Genomic DNA, 14,083 nt, shown 5'->3' with positions numbered 1-14,083 from the left:
TGCTCTCCCTTCATTTCCACGACTTAGTAGCACCACCAAAGTCCATGAAATGCACCACTGCAAACCAAGAATGAGCCAAACAGACTAAGCGGGCTCACCTGCACTCCCACAATCTGGTGCTGCAGACAGGAAACCTTCAAACACATAAAGAAAACTTTCAATCTCAGCTTGCTGTGAACTTTCCAATCCCTTCTACTCTTCCAGGTCCCTGTGGCTGGTATCCAGGAAATACATGAAAAATCCACTAGTATCAAATAAAAATATATTGATTTTAATATCTCTGTCTTGAGCAGCCTCTTGTTTGCTTTGTATCTCAAGAAACTTTTATACCAATAATGTTTTTGAAACAGACCAAGAATAGAATTTCAATGTAAATAAGGGACTATAAAAGTTTTGTCTGGCCTTTATTTACTTAAAAGAATTATCTCAATGCTTAAAAGAAGTATTCGGAAAATCTTTTTCCTCCAAAAAAAATTATCAACAGAAACACATAAGCATGTAAAAAAAAATCATAGAATAATTTTAAAAAACCTCCTGAAGACTTGAGCCTGAAATTTTTGCTGTGTTAGCTCCAAGAAATCACAGTTCATACTCTATTCTGCTGCACGAGCTGGGTCCTTAACAGGCAACAGGCACTCATAAAGCACCAAAGTGTTCCTGCTTCTTCCATGTGTAAAGAGTTCCTGATCATTCTGCATGAAAAACCCCAGCTTGGATAATAGGTAAAGTCCAGAGAGGAGAGAAGAGCTGTAAGAGAATAGTCCAAATATATTCTTTACTATATATATTCTTTACTACTTAAAGCCTTAATTTTTCAGTTTTCAGTCAGCAGCTACATTTTCAATGAAGATTTTTACATACCCAGCCTGTCTTTAGGTCTCCAATTACCATGTTACATCACCTTTGCACAATCAATGGTGGAAAACAAACACAAAACACAATATCCTACATTTGTAAGGACAGATGCTGTTGACTGGAGTCACACACTTAAAATACATTTTGAAACAATGTATAGTGGGTACTTGGGGTCTCATAAGGCATGGGGAGATTTTGGAGAAGGCATCATAATTATTCAAAAAACCTAAGTCCCCTTAACTTAAATATTCTCTTCCTGCTCAGTCTTCTCATGGAGCCTGCAACCAAAACAAAACAATTGCCTTTGATTCTGTTTGCCTTTTAATTCCTAACAGCCAGTTTGACTTCAGTAACTGCCCTCTGCTAGAACAACAAATGGAAATTCTCCTTCCCAGCCATAAGACCATCTGCCATTTCATAGGTGCTTCAGTGACTCATTAATCTGTGCTTAAACTGACTTTGCACAGAGCACTGCCATTTTATTGCTGCTGTGCTTTGCAGCACCTCCTTGGATCCTTAAAGTCAATGCTGAGAGTGTCAATATCCCTGAAAACTCATTCCAGGTTTGTGTAACCTGTGCTGGAACTTTGTTCTTATATTATTTTCCCCACCTGTCCTCTTCTGAATTCTGAGCAGCAATATCATCCAAATAAAACCATGCTATTTTTCATAGAGTGAAGCTAAAGAATATATATTTTTAAGGGAATGTAAAAATGTTTTGTATGAGCTAAAAGTGTGTTTGGATTGCATAACTGTCCAAGTGTGAGTACAGAGTTGATTTTTGTGCACTGAAATAGATATTAAATGCATATGGAGAAGTATTTCTAGAGATATTTTGGATCTTTCTTGAAAGGCTACTCAGAAAATATTAATCGAACCTCTTTAAATAACAAATTTATACCAGTTTGCCTTCTCCTTAAAATCATTTTCAGATGCATCTGTTTCTGTATACTTTATAGCTATTGAATACAGACTAAATCCTTAAGGTCATATTGCTTAAAAAAACCCTTAAAAATTCTTATTACAACCAATGTATGCTTTGCCCATGTCTATCAAAAATGTGGTTTTATACACATCCCTTTTCTCTTGTGTTTGTCACGTCCCTACTCGTTATGGCAGGCCTGAAGCACTGCACCTGGAGGTCACTGGCTGGAAAAACCAAGTAGCCCCATGTAAGTCCAGATTTCTGTCCCTGAGACTTTGCTACCAGCAGTGGCAGGACTTGGAGATCTCAACAGGAGCCAGATTTTGTGTTCCCATCACATTTTTCTGAGGGTGATATGAGGGACAAATTCAGACAGGTTAGAGAAATTTTATCTCCACACCTCATTCCGTTGCTTTTGCCTGTATTTCGAATATTTTAAAAATTGGATTTAAACATCATGTGCCGTTTATTAGTAGCAGCTAATAGAAGTTTTCCTATGGCTCTAGTACCAACATGTGCATTATAAAACATGTTTTAAAAATTGGCATGAGGAAAAGATGAAGGTGAACAGCCAGAATTGAATTCCCTGGCCATAACCACAGCAGCAAAAGGTGAGAAAAAGCAATATGACCAAAGGTGTCTTTCTCCTCTGCAGCTCTTAACAAAACTTAGCAAGGTAACACCAACCTCCCAGCTCCTTTCTGAAAAGGCACATTCCCCTGTCTTCTCCTACTTTCAAAGTCAAAGTTTTTGCACAGCACACATCTCAATCTTTGTAAATTTAGTCAAATGTTTCATTATAATAATTCACTTTATATAAATTACATAGTTTTTATACTAATAAGTTCAGACATTATTTGCATTCCCAGAGAGAAGACTAGAACTGAATATCAGAAAAAAACCCGAATATAAAATGCCTTCCCTCCCCAAAGACAACCACAACCATCCATGTGGGAAGGAGAAATACCATGCCTTACTCTTTGGGATTAAGGCATTCTTTTAATTTGCCATTTGGCATTAAGAACGCAGTAAACAAAGAGAGAAAATATAGAAACCATGTGACTGCTTGTTCCATAGCCCTTTGCATACTGCTGCTGGAGCCTTGCCTTCAGATGTCAGTACAAAGCTGCCTGCTCACTGATGCTCAGTAAGAAATGTCAGGGAAGAGATAAGCAGGCTAAAAGGAGACTATTTTAGAAACATGGTCTGTTCTATCATTAGTTCTATAGATAAACTTCCCAACATATTTTTGAAGAGCAAATGTTTTTCCTTAGCCAAATGTAAAGTCAAAAGGAGAGAGTGTTTTAATATGGAAGTGGGGGTGGTTTCAGGACCTTCATTTAAGGGAGACACTTTAACCTTGCTAGGCTGGTGGTTTAAGCTGCTACTGTACTTAAGCCTTTATGTTAAAATGATTCTGCTTGTCAGAAAAATGGGGAAAATATAAGTCTAAATTTTCAGGACAAAAATCAGAAGTAGAAAGAAGATTATCTGTCTTCATGTTAGCATTAAGATGATGTGGAATAATAAATAAGGGCCAAATTCTTGATAAGTCTCAGTTTTGCAATAAAAGGAATTCATAGAATCATAGAATGATTTGAGTTGGAAGGGACTTTTAAAAGCTGTTGAGTCCTGCAGAGAGCAGGGACATCTTCAGTGAGATCAGACTTCTCAGAGCCCTGTCCAACCTGACCTTGAATGTTTCCAGGGATGGAGCATCCCCCACCTCTCTGGGCAACCTGTTCTGCTGTTTCACCACCTTCACTGTGAAAAATTCCCCCCTCCTTTTAGTTTGAAACCACTGCCCTTTGTCCTGTCACCATGGGCCCTACTAGAGTCTGTCCCCATCTTTCTACACGCTCTCTTTAGGTACTGAAAGGTCACTCTAAGGTCTTCCCAGAGCTTTTTCTTCTCCAAGCCAAACAAGCCAAATGTCCTCAGCCTTTCTGCACCAGAGAGGTGCTCCAGCCCTCTAAACATTTTTGTAACCTTCTTCTGGAGCCAATCCATCAGCTCCAGGTCCTTCCTGTGCTGGCCCCAGGGCTGGGGCAGCTCTGCAGGTGGGGTCTCACCTGAGGGGCAGAGGGGCAGAATCCTCCCTCCCCTGCTGCCCACGCTGGGGCTCAGCCCAGCACAGGCTTGGCTCTCCAGGTTCTCACCAGGACACTTTGAGCTTTCCCTCAGCAGCACTCCAAGCCCTTCTCCCCAGGGCTGCTCTCCATCCTTTCATCCCCATCCCTGTTCTGACACTGGGTCTTGCCCCGAGCCAGGTGTAGGACCCTGCACTTGATTCTCATGCACGCATTTCCTGAGCTGGCCCATTGCTCTGAGCCACCTCATCTCTGGGACCTGTGGTACCTGATGGGCCCCTGGTGTTCTCTGTCCTGGCACGTGAGCTCTAATGCTCCAAACAGCAAGCAAAGGGCATGTCACTCATCCCCTGGAAACGTTCCAGGAAGTTAAACTGGAGGGATGTGTCAGCTTCCCAGCAAAAAGATCCACTAAATTAACTCTGTATCTGCTTGTGGTCTACTCTTGTCAGAAAGCAGTAAATTCGAGTGCTTCACGTTTTACTTTTCAATGTTTACAAGACAGAAGAATGTGTTTGGAGCACAAAGGACAAGAGGTGGTTTTACACCACCTTAGGCAGCACATTATGGACGTTGTCAAAGACTGGAGAGGTGACAGACTAGATAATACTCTAATTTCTTGAGCTGATCAAATAAAGGCACACTCAATCTGTATATCACCTTTACCTGCAAGCATATATTAAAAATGTTCTTTTTTTTCCCAATAAAGCATGTTGGTTAACATATTTTTAGAAGTCCTCTTAGTCACATCTAAATGCATGCCAAAGGGATTTAATTTAGACTGCAATTAATTTTCCTCTCCCCTACACAGCAAGTACAAGTGGTATAAGAACTCCTACATGAAACAGAAAGTATTTTAAAGCCATCAGAGATGTCAAGCAGTCATGATGTGAGGCAGAAATCAGCAGAGAGTATGACCTATTTGGTACTTACTCTAGTCCTCCAGCTTAGTTATAAATGAGGAGTAACTCCACTGAGCTCTGGTTTATTATAGTGATGGAAATAAGGTGTAAGCCAGAGAATAAATTCCTTGATTAATCACAAGAAATTTCCTTCTGTCTGAAATACTTAGCTGTCTTCAGTGTGAAGGTTTCCTCAATATATTCTTTTGGCTTGCACTGCTCATGCTGTTTTGCATTATTTTGCCTCAGAAGGTGGCTTTTAACAGCAATATATGTTATATTGTGGACCTTGTAAAGGGTTTGCTGTGCATTTCCATATGTTTGCAAGAGAGGAAAGAGTCACTTCCTGCCACAGCAGCAGAGGGATTCATAGTGTGAAGGCTAAAGAGTTTTAATGGGTACTTGTCATTTGCTCCAATCTGGAACAAAAAGTCTTGAGAACAAAGGGAAAATAGTAGAGAAATGGAGTGCTCCAATCCACAGTGTATTATAAAACATGTTTTAAAAATTGGCATGAGGAAAAGATGAAGGTGAACAGCCAGAATTGAATTCCCTGGCCATAACCACAGCAGCAAAAGATGAGAAAAAGCAATATGACCAAAGGTGTCTTTCTCCTCTGCAGCTCTTAACAAAACTTAGCAAGGTAACACCAACCTCCCAGCTCCTTTCTGAAAAGGCACATTCCCCTGTCTTCTCCTACTTTCAAAGTGAAAGTACATTACTGATATTTCATGTAACAGTGGTTTTTTTTAGCTATTTGTTAGTATTGCTGCTGTTCCCAACACTGACCCTCCCATGGGCTGTCTCCCCTTTAATTTCAGTGCAAATTCACTGTGCTGGGTGAGGTGATTTATCAGTGCTGACTCCCCAGAGCAATTCTGCAGAACTTCATCAGGCCTGCACTATCCCTCACAAGAGGAAGAGACACATTTTTGTCCTGGCAGACCCTTTGGGATTCCCTGTGAATGTCAAACCACATGATTCCAACAACACCATTCAATTTGCATTTAGCAAATGCTACCTGGTTGCATAAGCCACAAACACATGGAAATTCTGCACAACGCCCAGAAAATCCCACTTACACTGGCACATAGGCAAGGGCAGAGTTTGGCTAGGTTTTGACCATGGAAACAGCTGCCTCTAGTGTGGAACACAAAAGCCATTTAGCAGCTGTTTAATGCACACACAAAGGTAAAAATGAAAGGTATAAATGCTTCAAGGTATGTTTCATTTGGAAAAAGTAAGCAGCACGGTGTTGAAATATAGAAAGAAGAGAATGGACATTGTTCACATCAGGGGAACTCACTGAGTCAAACCAACACTCCAAGCAGAACATCTGTTTGGTGGCTGCTTCTCACCTTTGCTAGAGAAATGGGAGAATTGTGTTTCACTCGCAGCAGAAGATGAATGTTTTTTACATATTGCCATCCCTGAGTGAGAGGCCTAGACCTGAACTTACATCTGAGCTATTGCTGGGCTTCTTGTGCCACAACGGATCTCAGTGAAGGCAAAAGAAAACCTCATGGATCCAGGAGGAAATACTCCACCCCAGCTGGAGTGGTACTGATGAAGATGAGCCTCGCCAATATCTGTGCCCTGCATTTCCATCATTTGTACAAAGCACTTTAATTTGTTTCGATTTTGTACCTTTGGCACAAGGAGACACACACAGGTGCCCGAAGAGTCGTTCTCTTTACTGCTGTGTTCCTTCCACACATCACACACACAGATGTAACAGAGACCATAGGAAGTTCTTTGAGCTCAAATTCCCAGGTTAAGTTTTCTGTCTGACAGTTTAAGAACAAAACCAGCAAGGAGCAGACTGTACCTTCTTCACATGTTTCCAAGGCACAAGACACAGCCTGTGAGAAACATCTCCAGCTGAACTGAAGGGTTTAAAGAGCAGTAACTGGGAAGAACCTCCTGTGCCCAAAGCCTCTGGCTACACTTTAAAGGTTTCTGTGCAATCAGGAAAACTTGCTGTTGCACAACAGCCTCATCAAAACTGTCAGCAGATGGGTTAGTGAGAAAGACAACAAATCCTGTAAGAGGTAGTGGGAAAGACAGCAATTACTGTAAGAGCTGGAAACTTTGAGCCTCCAAGATGGGGCTGGTAAGGAATATAGTAAGACCCTTGGATGCCTCAGAGAAAAGGTGCTATCAATTTGCTCTTGCTGGAGTCTCTCATTTACAGAAGGTATCCAAGGCAGCCCTAAGACTTAAGAACTGAAAGGACATAAGTTTAAAAAAAGAAACCATTAAACAGGCAGAGAATGCAGGATCAGCTTGAACACAGTAATGATGAGAAGGAACACACTGCTCTGTCTTTTCCACCTGGAAAAACCAGCAAAGTGCCACACAAAATGCCTATAAATACAATGCATTTAATGTTTTCAGGGTAGGCAGATGCTCACCAGGAATACAAGTGTGTCTTTAAAAGGATTTGTCAAGTTGAACCCTGCTGGGTTTTAGACAGATTGCTATGCCACCAGAGCCAACCTGCAGCCCTTCAGCCTGGAGCATCCTTTTGGCCTGGCTGTGCCGCTGACCCCCATCACCCTTTGTCCTGGTTTGGGCTGGGACAGAGTTAATTTTCCTCCTAGTACCTGGTCTGGTGCTGTGTTTTGGATTCTGCAAGAGAACGATGTTGGTAACACGCTGGTGTTTTAGCTGTGCCAGGTAGTTCTTATGCTAAGTCAAGGACTTTTCAGTTTCCTGTACTCTGCCAGTGAGCAGGAGCACAAGGAGCTGAGAAGGAGCAGAGCCAGGAGAGCTGACCTGAACTGGCCACAGGGATATTCCAGACCTCAGAACGTCCTGCTCAGCACATAAACTGGGGGAGTTGGCCATAGGGCAGGAATCACTGCCTGGGGACTGACTGGGCATTGGTGGTGAGCAATTGCGTTACACATCGCTCATTTTGGATGCAGTTTTACCATTATTATTATTTTCCCTTCACTTCCTGGCCTATTTATCTGTCCCTATCTCAGCCCACTTTTTTCCTGGCTCCATTCCCCATCCCACTGAGGGTGAGGGGAGCAGTGAGCAGGCAGCTGTGTGGTGCCAGCTGGGGTTAAACCACCACACTTCACACCAAACACTGAGTTACGGTACAAAACCCTCCCACAGGCTCCAAGTCACCCTTCAGAGCATATGTTCCAGAGAGATTCAAGGACATGAGCAATTTCTTTATCTGTAGAAGGTAAGATACAGCTGGGTAATTCTCTCTTGGTTTGTATTGAAGTGTTGGAACAATTACAGACCTTAAGCCTTAGGAAGCAGGAGTCAGTTTTCTATTTTGAGACCATGTAGAAGACAGACAAGCATGTGAACTAAACAAAGGAATGTCTTTAGAGGCTCGAGGATGTACTGTCTCTTTTAGAGTAAGGAATAAGCTCTAGGTTTGGAGAGCTGTTTGGGTGCTGTTACCACATAAAGAAAAAGTTCCTGAGCTCCCTGCACTGCTCCAGTGACAAAACCCTGAATAACCAAATTAACACAGATCAGGGAAACAAAAGCACCCAACAAAGCAGCTGTCACATCACAGAACTCCTTGGATTTGTATGAAAACAAGGTCTTTTAGTCATATGTGATGTAAAATTTTCCATCAGGTTTTCGGTTCTGATTTTAAGTTACTGAAGCTGCAGAAACACAATACCTTGGCATTACTCACTGAGTGGAGCTTCACAATGATCTCAGTAATACCAAGATTTTCGTGACTCCAGGCACAAAGCTTTACAGCAGCTTGCATCCCAATGCACCTCCCACGAGATGATGCTGCCCTGATGAGTCCTACCCTCACTTCTTTTGTGAATAAAATCCAGGAAGTTGTGCTTTATAGTAGATTATTTTTCTGAATCTGCAGATCATAAAGTACGGCTGAGAATGTGCAGATTGTTGTCCTTGAAAAACACTGCCTGATGCTTTGTGTACACCCACACAGTGCCCCACCACCAGTGACTGGGTTCTTCTGTTGTGCAGTGAGAAGTCTTTTTGAAGTTCATTTTGTGTGCTTGCAGTAATTTTGTGCTGTATGAGAGTCTTCAAAGACTAAATCCATACTAACATAACAGCCACAAAAACTTTGGGAAAGTGCAGCTAAAAGATAGATGTATGGGATGGGGATTAAATAAATCTATCTAAATATGGGGTTTTTTAAAACCAAAGCTTGGAATTGTGTCAACAAACTGCATATTATTTTGCATCAGTGGGAAAGAAAAGAGGAAGGGAAAGGGAGCTACAACACTTAAAGAAAAATTACTTTCCTTTAAAAAAATCCTACAAAATAATAAATGTCAAACATTTCAAATGAGAACTACAAAGGTCAAATGTCTGCTCCCCCAAAAGAGGACATCCAGCCTGAGAAGCCTTTAATTACATGCTGTATTGCCCAAAGAATTAATGTTTTGGCTCGAGCTGCAAGGGCCTGGCTCTGTAGGAGATTCACCTTCCTTGGACACTCTGCAAATGACTTTTTTTACAGAGAAAAGCAGCTTGAAGATACCACAGTAGAACATGACAACAAAGAGACAATAATGGAAAGAACCAGGAAGGTGGAGTAATCTCAGTGTTTGAGAAGCTAACCCAGGTCACAATGCCCTGTTTAAGCATACATCACTGCATTTTGTTACAACAGCACACAGAGGTGCATTCCTGGTCATCTCTCCATGTTCTTTATGCAAGAGAATGGAAAACTTCTATTAATTAATTACAAAATTAAAAGTGCCAGTCTGTGAAGTGCTCCTCAATGTATTTTTCACTTATTTTTACATTTCCATACGCTATGTAAGGCTCACCACCACAACGGGAAGAACACTTGAAAAAAATCCCAATGCTGAGACAGTAATTTAAGTGTTTTCATGGAACTTGGAAAAGAGATTTTCTGATGGAAAAACAGCTGATGGCCATCACTTGAGATCCTTGTTCATGTTTTAGATAAAGGCTGAGGTCAGAGTAACACTCAGGAGCAATGACCAATCTGACAGCCAGTTTCTTACGTTATGGGGAGGCTGTTCTAACCAAATTATCACCGAACATGTGTGTCAAACTAAGCAACAAACACTAAAAAGAAATCTTCAAATGAAAGAGATATTTTTCCAGTTTTCTAATCTAATATTGCTCCTCTAATATCTAAAATACTAGAGCTGTCCTTCAATTGATTTCCTTTGTTCCAGGAGCAGTTTAGCAGTGAAACATATCATCCACATAACTCTGTTTTGGGTAAACAGATGGAAAAACACCAGGCTCTAAAAACTTCTCCCTCCTGGGTGCTATAACTTTTGTACTGACACAGTAACCTGATACAAATCTCACCTCTGGTACAAAAGCAAAAGCATCCTCTGCCTCCCTCGTGATAACAGAAGAGCACATCTTCCCTCATTCAAGACTTCAGAGAAATTTCCCTGGCTTTCAGGTATTAGTCACTACAGAATCATTACAGAAAGCTGCATCACCAGCTCGACAGAAATGTAGGAGGGAGGAACATTCAAAGATAAATCCCCCTTCAGGCTCCTTCAAGATAAGCTTAAGCCCTCCATCCCCTCCCACACCTGACATTCCTGACTCCAGTCAGAGATTACTTGTACAGAGGAGGCATGAAGGTAACCTAGCAAAGTCCTGAGCTAGAGCAGAACTACAGAGCACTTGGGGAAGGGAAGGGCTACCTTCTGCTGGAAGGGCAGGGGGGCAGGTAGGAGGCAACAGTGACAAATTGCTGGAGCTCAAGGTCTGAGACTGCCCTCCCTGGGGAAACACTGGTCCCCTTGAGTCAGCCTGACATCATCCCTGCCCAGCCTTACTCACACCCTCCACGCTGGCACACCAGGAGCATCAGGCTGCCTCGTGCAGGAGGATTAAGGAGCTGGTGTTAGCTTGTCTAAATGGATCCCTCCACTGGGAATGGGAAGGGGCACTTCCCTAAATCCAGCTTCTGAAAGCTCTTCTGCCTGCAATAGCAAAGCAGTGTTCTGTGCTGCAGGGTGTGCAGTCCTACTGTCACAAGAGCACTCAGGAAAGGGATGGTGAGCACAGGCCACATCATGGCCCAGAATGACATCAGTTTGATATCGAGGTGGCTGTCCCTCATTTGCCTGCAGACCCCTTCATCTGCCCCTCAGCAGAGCAGCTTTCTCCTCAGAACCCAGAGCTGTGCTTCTCTCTGCCAGCACCTCTTGTTCAGGGCTGCTTGCAGACCTTCTCCTGACAGGGCTTCATTCCCTTTCCAGCAGCAAAGGCTGCAGGCACCTAAAAGTGAAGACTGAGCTTCAGTAACCTGGGACTGTCAGCAGTGAGTGATCAGTACAATCTTTACAAGACCCTGAAAGACTAATAATGACACAGAGGTGTCATGGAAAATACGGTACAGGTCTGTCCCAGAAGACCCCCAAATTCTTCCTTGCTTCCTTGCTGCCTCAGGACCTTGCTGCCACTGGCAGTAACAAAAGCAGAGTGGACTGTAAGTACAGAAATACAGAAAAATACACAAATCCAAGAATACAGAAACATCCCCGTGGCAAATAGCTGCTGTAATTATTAAGCAGCAATTAACAAGAAAGGCAGCTTAATTCCATGTTCCTGGACCAGCTGTCATGCATTTGCAAAAGAATTATAAATGTCTTTGCTAAGTTTCCCTTATTTGTAGACAGCTCTGTGCTAGACACATCTCGGGTCAGCAATTGTCATCTAATTGTGCAAGTCAAAGATTTGGGGAATCAGTCTCCAGGAAATTGTGCCTTAGCAACACTGGAAATCGCAATTATGGAAAACACTCGGGTGCCATTTTCCTTCCAGTACTTCTGAACATGAGTTATCTTCAGATCATTTCCAAGGTAATTCAGGAGACCCTGATTTCCAAGATCATTAAACTCAGATGAGCTGAGATTGTCCCGCAATCCTAAATCTACTCTGTGCAACCTTAAATCTACCCTGGGTAAATCCTTTGGATTAGGAACATTGGCTTTGATGCTGCAAACCTGTGATTAATTTAGGCTTATGAATAATCCCACTAAATTCAGCCTTTTTTGTACATTTGCAGAAATGCTGCTGCATGCACAGGTTTGTTATGAAAGGCACATTTGGTGTGCGCTGCACGCTGGAAAACAAAAGGGAAACGTGGCAGCAGGGGAACGTGGCCCATTTTAATGAGGGGGCCAGGAAACAGCTCTCAGGTGTACGACCTTCAAGGGACAACTGACAAGCCTGGTTCACCTACACGAATGGTTTAAAGTCACCTACATGCCTGTGTTTTGGACTGACAGTCTTGTGTTTCTCCTTGCCTAAAGGAGAAATGCTAAACTCCACACTTTTGCATCCTGCCCCTGATGTTCTTGGGAATAACTAAATTCACTGCTGCGCTTTCCCAGGATCTTGCTCCAGTCCTCACTGCCCATTCAGCAGTGGCAGAAACACGGGGCTGCCCAATGCAGAGTAAAGCCTGCTGTTGTTTTATTTATTGGGACTCCAGAGGGAGTCCCTCAGGCATGCAAAGATTCAAAAGGGGTAGGAAAAGGTTGCTTAAAATAACAATCTTATTTTAAACATGGGTTAGAGACTGCCCTATCTTTCCTTGTAGCACAGCAAGTAATGCAGTGAGGGGAGCGAGCTGCAGGACTGTATCCACATACCTTGGGAGGGCAGTCAGAGGGGTTAAGGGGCACAAAATTGAAACAAAATAACCCAAGAAACACATGAATGCATAAACAAATAGATGTTTAAATTAAAATGAGGCCTCCGTCACGGCCTTGCCCTGGTGTTTTGAGGACTGATGTGGACCTGCACACATCCCATGTGTAACAGTCCCTTTCTCCTCTCTCCTTCTTAGGAGCTGTTCTGCATCCATGGAGTTGAAAGGGTTTATGGCTTATAAAAAGAACTGACAAGCTGTATTTCATGAAGACTGTACAGTCCAAACACAAGAGTTTGTAGCTACATTGCCATGGTAACGGCAAAATTTGGGTTATCATTTTCTCAGAGGTTGCTGTCCATTCTTCCTTAGACTCTCTGGCATAAAAGAGTTTATTGCTTTTCACCAGTGCAGTACTGCAGAAATATTTTTAGCTCCACTAACTCAATTTCATATTCAAATCAATCTGAAAATGAGTTACCTTTCAGTCTGCCAAAGGATGTCAGGCAAAGCTTTCACTGATTTGGTTTTGCTTTGGCTTGTGATGATGGAAAGTTCATACCATGTAAATTCATGTTTATACATGTAAACATGTAATACATGTTTATTCCCATGTATACATGGGAATGTGTCCCAAAGTTCTAGAATTCCATTATTTCATTATTTCATTTCAATTTCATTATTACCCATTTGAATTTAACATAAAATGTTGTTGTTTGGAGAACTGTGGAGGCTTGCACTATGTCATCAGAAGTCTGAAAAATAACATAAATACATATTCAAAAGTATCTCAAAGCAGAGTCATAAAATTGCACATAAAAGTCCTGCAATATTGCAGGAGAGAAGCACAAATTGTTATATTTTACAATAACCGATGCAGGGTATTTAAATGTTCATTCACAAATCCGGTAAAAGCCAATAGAAACCAGTTAACTTGAGAGTCGTAACTCCCCTGCTTTCTGATACACAGAATGAGCCAAGCCCAGCAGTTCTCGATTCCCAGATGCCTTCTGTAGCCACTAGACCATATCTCAACATTTTTGATAGAACAAACTGCTTAGGAAGCCAATTCTGGCAAAAGCCCTTGGCACAGCCTCCATCACAGCTGCTCTGGGAGCAGACCCTGCACTGCAGGGACATTCCAGAGCTCTGCTGTCCCCAGCTTCATTCTGAGGCCTGCTGCCTCTTTAAAAACAATAACCGAAAAAAAGGATTAAGTTCTTTTCATAAGAACAAACTCGGGGCTGCTAACACCAGAGACAAGGCTGGTTCATAGTACAGGGCAGTGCTCTGAGTAGATGATTTCTGCAGGGCAGTTTCATTTCTGTGCCTGCTTATTCTGAACAGCAACTTCCTGCAGCTGCCAGCAAAATTTTAATGCTGTTTCTGAGGGACCCTTTGTCCTTGAGATTTAAACATTCCAATATTTTTCTTTTTATGAAACTTGGAATACTTCCATTTACATTAATGCTTTACCCATGAACCCAGGTTTAGTGACAAAGTAGAGAGGTCCATTACAGTTTGAAGGGGGGCTCCCTCAGGGCTTTTTTTTTCAGTTGATTCAGCTGGAAATATTTATGTAGCACCAGAGAGAGTTAGTGACAGAGAAATCAGGCAGAGGTAAGGAAAAATATAAGGAGCAGTCTGAAGTTGTAGTATGACTTCTTCAAGTACTGCTCGGAACATCTGA

General features: G+C 42.2%; 1 long non-coding RNA gene across 1 annotated transcript in view; it reads right to left on the bottom strand.

Annotated features, from left to right (window-relative positions):
- Positions 1-542: 542 nt before the first annotated feature.
- Positions 543-14,083, bottom strand: part of LOC125332212 — a 65,035-nt gene continuing 51,494 nt past the window's right edge. Inside the window, exon 3 of the long non-coding RNA XR_007206401.1 lies at positions 543-747. This is a non-coding gene — a long non-coding RNA (uncharacterized LOC125332212). The remainder of the gene's footprint in view (positions 748-14,083) is intronic.

The sequence above is a fragment of the Corvus hawaiiensis genome, chromosome 12 (assembly GCF_020740725.1).
Source record: "Corvus hawaiiensis isolate bCorHaw1 chromosome 12, bCorHaw1.pri.cur, whole genome shotgun sequence".
Taxonomy (NCBI): Eukaryota; Metazoa; Chordata; class Aves; order Passeriformes; family Corvidae; genus Corvus; species Corvus hawaiiensis.
The sequence above is the reverse complement of the archived record's forward strand: the minus strand, read 5'-3'. Positions and strand labels throughout refer to the sequence as shown.